This window comes from Nuphar pumila, unplaced genomic scaffold, assembly GCF_984573655.1.
Source record: "Nuphar pumila unplaced genomic scaffold, dmNupPumi1.hap1.1 HAP1_SCAFFOLD_284, whole genome shotgun sequence".
Lineage (NCBI taxonomy): Eukaryota > Viridiplantae > Streptophyta > Magnoliopsida > Nymphaeales > Nymphaeaceae > Nuphar > Nuphar pumila.
In genome coordinates, this window is record NW_028323260.1 from 63178 (window position 1) to 70352 (window position 7175).

A 7175-nucleotide genomic window follows, 5' to 3' on the forward strand; every position below is an offset into this window, starting at 1 on the left:
CCTGCGAGGCCTGCTCCCCCAAGACATGCAGCCCCCACCCCACACCAGGGTTCCCATGCCCAGCTACAGCACGATCTCGCCCGCCGAGAACTATCTCCAAGCGTTGAACCTCGCACGGCTCATCCCGCCCTCAGCCGAGCGGACGCACTTGGTCGCTTCACTGCAGGCTCTGTACAGCACGTACCAAATGGCGCAGCTCACGGCGCGTGCGAATCAACACACCATGCAGCAGCTGTACGACATGCACGACGCGCTGATGGGACACCGCTCCAACGCGTCATCTACGAGTCTGCTGCGCATGGGCAACGAAAACTGCGAGCAAGCCAAAGGCTGCCAGAACTCTTAATCCACTGTGCACCCAGTGCTTTGCCAGACTGGGTTCAACCCACATTTGTGACCCAAAATTCATGCATTTATGTGCATCTGGACCCATACACCACGCGGTCTGGCGAAGAACTTTGTGCATCGGACTTAGTGGATGCTACGTTTGACCATGCCGACAACGCCTACTCATGGTTCATCAAGCTCCACGCGTCACGACGAGGGAGAGATGCTACGCACATTGGTGAATGTGTGCACCGGACACAGTGGATGCTTCGTTTGACCATGCCGACCACGCCTAGTCGTCCTGGTTCATCAAGCTCTACGCGTCACGACGAGGGGGAGATGCTACGCACATTGGTGAAGTGTGCACCGGACACAGTGGATGCTACGTTTGGGCCATGCCGACAATGCCCATCGTCATGGTTCATCAAGCTTCACGCGTCAGGACGAGGGAGAGATGATATGCACATTGGTGAATGTGTTCACCGGACTCAGTGGATGCTACGTTTGCCCATGCCGACAACGCCTAGTCATGGGTCATCAAGCTCCACGCGTCAGGACGAGGGAGAGATGCTACGCACATTGGTGAATGTGCAACGGGGCGGCTAAGCTGCGTTTTTGGTTTGGCCCCTGTCTGTGCCCATGGTCCCAAATAACTGACATTTTCTGACATAGTTAACCTTGAATGCTGCAGTCTGGCGGAACGCTGGTGTCCATGGGCAACTCTTCGCCAGAATGGGTTTGGCCCCCGTTTTTGCCCCAGAGATTCATGTATTTTTGGGTGTCTGGACCCAAAAAACCTGGAGGGGCCGGCGAAACAATGTCCATGGGGTTATGGGGTGATTTAACCCCAGTGTTGCGCCGCTGCGAGGCACCGCGGTCAGTCACCGTGACCCTTACACCCTAACCCACTGCTGAATCACAACCACTGAACCAACACCATTATGTTCGACAGATGCATCATCCCAAGTTGTAAATAAATATCACCCCGCTGTCGAACATAGCGGCGCTGATTCAGCTGTTAGAGTTCAAAACCCACCAGAGCCAAATGCCACCATCACCTCTCCGCCTGGTTGATCAATTGCTAGCTGTTTGGGGTGAACAGCGACAGATTTCCCATCGCTCTAGCACCCAACTGCTAGAAGCACAAGCAGATGTGCTGTTGACCAACACAATGCATACTCACTCATAAGAAGAGTAGCCATGACAAGGCTTTGAAAATAGTCATCATAAGCTTTGCCAGATCCTCATGGACAGAACAGGCTGCAAACCACGCCACGCGCACACGAACCAGCGCGAAGCGATTCGCCATCGGTGTGGGAGTTGGTTACTGTGTTAGTTTCTTGGCTTGCCGTTACCGGCTCAAGCTTTCATGCCTACCGATGTTAATCTTTCCGCGCTCTTAGCGGGAATGCGCGGGATGTACGCTCACTCATAGGAGCACTGTAATTCAGACGTGTGGGGGACTAGACATGGAACGCCCAATGTTGATGCTGTTGATGGGACCCATCACATCTATTTCCCAGGATGGCCTCAACGTGTGCGTCATGTCCCTGCATTGTATTAAATGTGGTGCTCGTGTCAGTGGGTATAGCCCTCGAGTGCAGGCCGCCAGTTGATGTCAACCAACATTGTGCTGTGTCGCTCTTGGTTGAACTTTGCTCCAAATTAAACAAAAGAACCTAGGGGATTGAGCCTGTCCTTGGGAGTTGCGTGGGCTTGCCAACTTCACTTGCACTAATGAAAGCCAGAACGTGCTGAATGCGCTGGACATGAGTCAGGGCAGAAGCATTGGAGCGCGCCTCATGATTGCATTGTTTCAGCCTGAAGTAATGTGCTCGCATCTCTTGTTGTGATGCATGTGGCCATCTCTGGAAGAAGTATGTTCCTGCTTGAACAATGTGCATGTAATCGCAGGATACCACTTATGTCTCTTGACCATGCATGTGGTTGAGAGTGGCTGATGATTTGCCATGTCCATATGGGTGCGGTATTGTTGTGCAAAGCTACATCATCATGGATGACGTGCATTGACCGGTACCGCCATGTGCCCTAGTCGCATGCATGCTCCCTCCCATACACAGTGACTGTCCTATCCGACGGTAATCCGCGGTTTAACCGCGATAATAATATTACTGCCGGCCTGCTTTCAGACAAAAGCAGCCATGTCTGCAAGAACGTGATGAGAAGGTTGCATCGCCCAAGTCTAACGAGGGAGGCTTGCTCGTCACGCGCCACCTGTCGCCAGACCCTGTAATTAGCGGGTCGCGATGCCTGAAACTGCGCGTCTTTCGGGGGCAAACATGGGGGGCCGAACCCCATTCTGGCAAACAATTAACCATTTCCAACAAGGTATTAACTATGGTTGGAGGTTAGATACTTTACCAAAAGCTGCGGTTAAGTCATCATCATGCAGGCTGCGTCCTTTCCTCTCGAGCAGCAGCAAAGGGTACCATTGGCAATGCAGTGGACTGCGCAGATGTGCCTCTAGAGGGGTGCCCGTTCAACTAATAGCTTTTGCCCAGGTGGCACATCACCAAGGAGGCTGTCATTCACATGTTCTCGGCTCAATCGCTTGGGCTGTCAGAGACTACTACTGATCATGGGTGGATGTTGTCATGAACACGTTCAAGTCACCATGTACGATTTCCACCGGCGAGTCCCCGGGCACAGTGGGACACTGCACCACCTGAGGACAATCTCTGAGAAAGGCTTGTCAACGTCTTGGCGTATCAGTTCTTCGCTAGACCCTCTGATTTTTTGGGACCAGATGCCCGGAAATACATGGATGTCCGGGACCGAAGGGTGGTCGCATCCCATGCTGGCGAAGCACTCTGGCGTATTCCTATTCCTCTCTAGGGGAGGTCTTCTGTTCTCCGCTTCAGACGGCCGCCCCGAGAGAGCGCGCCTCCGGGTGTGTTGGTGCCGAACCCCTGAAGCATCAAATCCGCAGAGGCACCCTACACACAGGAAGCATGATCGGCATTGCGATGTCCTTGTGTGGACGTACCGAGGCGAAATCCAGAGCAGTCCATGTGGATGCGCTGGTGTCGTAAACAGATGCATCCTCGAAGTTTGATCTGGTGTTCGACATGGTTTTCTGCGAGTGCGAGACTAACCCTGCCCAGAAGCGAATGTCTGGTGGCCTAGTTTGTACAGCCCAGCTGTAAAAGAGCAGCTGGTGTTTCCATCTAGTAGTGTGAGTACTGATGCGAGAAATATGCAGCCAAGGTACGCTTTGGTACAGCTCTGCGAGACTGGAACCGCTCTTCAGCATGTGTTGTGTGGCCTTGTGCCTGTTCCATGCGATTTGATGAGGCAATCGGGTGCCGCCCTGCCAGTGTTTTGCCAGACCGAACAATTTGTGGGTCCAGAAGCCCGAAAATGCATGAATTCTGAGGACGAATTCGGTGTCGAGACTAATCTGGCGAAGTAAAGCGATGAGCTTTACCAGAAGCAAAGCGCTCTTCAGCATGGGCTGTGGTGTGCTGCGTGGCTGTTGCAAGTGTAAGGCAATTTGCGCATGCGGGACTGACGTTTCCATGCGCGTTGAGCTGTGTTGCTCTCTGCCTGCATGCACGCAATTGAGTCTGTGCACAATCCAGCCTGCCTCTTGCGCCCACCGCGCAGGAAGTTCTGTCCCAAACCTCACCAAAGACGCTGAACAGCTCACAAAGTTGTGAAAGGACCATGCTTAAACTGGAAGGCCAAGGGCTTCAAGTTTTCAGCGAGGGAGCCACAGAGTTCCATCATGTCCTCGCTTTTCACCTTCACCGACTGCGCAGGCCGCAAGCAGGATAGCCCAAACTATCTTTGGTAGATCAATGTGCAATTGATTTCTCTGCAAGTATCGATTGGCACGGGCTAGCCCAAATCCTGGTCCGGGGAAGGCCTCGCGAAGCCTCACCGTGAAATCAACGACGCCACGGAGCGCGCGCTGCTCCATATGAGTCCTACGCGACCAGGGGTCTTGAAACTTGGGCTCCAGGGTGATGAAGGCGACGAGGGCATGAGTGGGACTGTGCGGCGTGAGTGCCTCTGAGTCAGCTTCGAAGGCCCCGGACGAGGTCTGAGGCTGCTCGCGAGGGCGCTTCCAGTTCGAGGAAGCAGGCCGGGGAGACGTGGGGCGAAAAGGAACTAGGAGCGGAGCATCGTTGTCTATCATGTGTTCGATTGTTTGCAGTCTATAAGTGTTGGTGGGGAGGCTGTCGATGTGGACGGCGACAAAAGTTTCTGGCGGTGAGTCGTCGTCAAATTGAACCTGAAAAGGCAGCCCAATGCCTTAACAGACTATATAGGAGATGGACATGAGCAGTCAGCAGGTTCAGCAGGCAGTTCAGGATGAAGTGCTTGACCATTTCAAGCGCCTCAGGTTTATCGTGATGGGTTGTGCAGGCGTTGCTGGCCTCGGCATTCGAGTATTTTCATAGCCCAGTCAAAACCACGCAACAATGGCTCAGGTCGGTGAACTGTCCACTCAAGAATCGAGGGGTCGTGCGTTTGAATCCTGGTTTGGCACATGCGGTTGGCCCGGTGTGCCCGCGACTCTCAGAGTGGAGGTGCCCTTAAAATGAAGCACATCCCGACGCAGATTACGCCGAGATACACCAGTTTTGGGGGCGTTTCATACCTTCATTTTCCATTCTTCAGCTCCATCAGGTTCATGATCTGGATGCGTTCGCTGGCGCCCTTATTTGCTGTGTAAAGTGAAGACATGAAAGGTCAGGCGATGGTGAGTCAGGATGCCTGCGTCTGGTGATGGTGATGGTGGCAGGAATCCCAAGTGTAGTTGGAGTTGCCACTGCCCATGTGGATGGGACAGTGTTGTAGAAGAGGACATCGCCATCATTGTCAACCATTGTACGGGAAGATTTTATCTATTTCGACAAAGTACGCATCCACAGACTATGGCAACACCAAACGCACTTTTGGGGTTGACTTGCGGTCACTATGGCAGGTACTGTTGGTGGTCTCCGAAGCTGTGGCAACATCAGCTGCACTATCACGCACCTCCATCACCAGGTGAACTTTATCATTCAGGAAGGGCCGTGAAAATGTCCTTGCATCGTAGGGGGGCGCTCCGCAGCTGGGCCGTTGCCCGACAATAGTACCACTGCGTCGAAGCTCTTGCGTCCCCTCGAGCGCCTGAACGACTCGGTGCTGGCACCAGTCAATGGAAACAGTTCTACGGACGGGAAGATCTCGCCCTGCAAACACACGCCATTCGCTGCTGCAGAGGATTGTTGAGAGGTTCGCAATTCAAGTGCATGTGCGACAAGTGCATCCCACGCTGAATGCACCGACACTGCAGTTTTCACACAAAACGACCAGAGAACGCAAATAGTATTAAATGCTAGACAGTATTTGCCGATTATCAGGTATTTTCGCAGTCGTCCTCTTGCAGTGTACGTTCCGCCATGCTAGTGCGCAAAGTGAGTGCGCGGGAGTAAGACAGGAGTGCCTGTTCACTCTAACCCTCCAAAAGGAAGTGGTAAGCACTTTCACAACCTAATTAAACTGATTCTACGAAGTCACGCTGGATGCAGAACATGCATTCTTTTCAGGTGAGAACTCCGAGGCTGCTGTGCATGCCGTGCACTCTGCATTTGCACCGTCTCGCAACTTGCATGTGGAGCAACACGATGGAAAGAAAACCGGATAAAATGATAAAAGTGAACATCACAGCTGATGCACGGCGAGGTCATGGTGCATCTGCAAACTAGGCAAGCAATACACATCATAGCGCTGTTCCAGCCATTTGCCAAACTCGTGCGGTAGAAGACAGCTGCGGGCACCTTGTGTTGCAGGTTGTGGCACTTCAGATCCTGAACCACGCTGCTGTGCATACGCATGTTGATGGTTCCCGGAGTCCGAAGCTAATTCAGGGTAGGCAGAACCTGATGATGTCGACGGGGCGTCGACACTAATGAATATGAAGTCATCGAAAGGAATCACAACCTGCTGTTCATCGGACATGGATTTCTTTTTAGCGGGGCCCGTGGACCCCGCGTGTCTTGTTCACATCGAGTTCCTGCCTAGCGCGTTTGAGTCAGGGCACCAACTCTTGTCAAAACATGTTAAAAACTAGACAAGAATCATGCAGCTGTTAGACAGGATGTACTTTGGAAGTCGTTGCCCCAACAGCCTTGACAATTGAAGTCGCCCGCCCAGCGTGAGTCATCGCCATGGCAGCTCATGACGATACCAGTATTGTACATAATTCCCTGAAACGATACAACCGCGAACTGGCGTTCAAGCGCACGTACATCACGTGCACAACCGCCATATGATTGGGTCACATCCCGACGCCTGGTGCACAGCACACTTTGTCAGAATCCAAGAATATTACATGCTCTGTAGACGGCTAGTTCCAAGTATACTGAAAAATCACGACCACTGGCGATACACACAAATATGACGAAATCAATTACGCACATGGATGCTGAGCAACTCTGGAATAATACAATTACAATGTTCATTGCTTCTACATGGGCTTGCTGGATTATCAAGCCTAGTGAGCGCGATGTGTAGGCCTCGACTGTCGCACCTGCTCCCTCATCTTTTGAGAAGTCTGGACCTACACGAACAAGACGACGCTTGGATGCTGCCCTGTCTGAGCTCATGTTCAAAGCAGTGCCATCTGGTGGCTGGCGTACAATGCAATCTAATTCAATTCAAAGCAATGCCATCCGCGCTTGGCGGAGAGATCCGTAGCTGGGTTTCGAGCTCCGCTCGCGGGAACCCATCCTGAAAAGCTCCGGCTTCAAACGCTCGCCACCGCGGCTGCGGTCCCGCTGGGCGCCGATCGATGAGCCGTGACTGGTCGCACTGAGCCGCTCAGCGGCCGACAA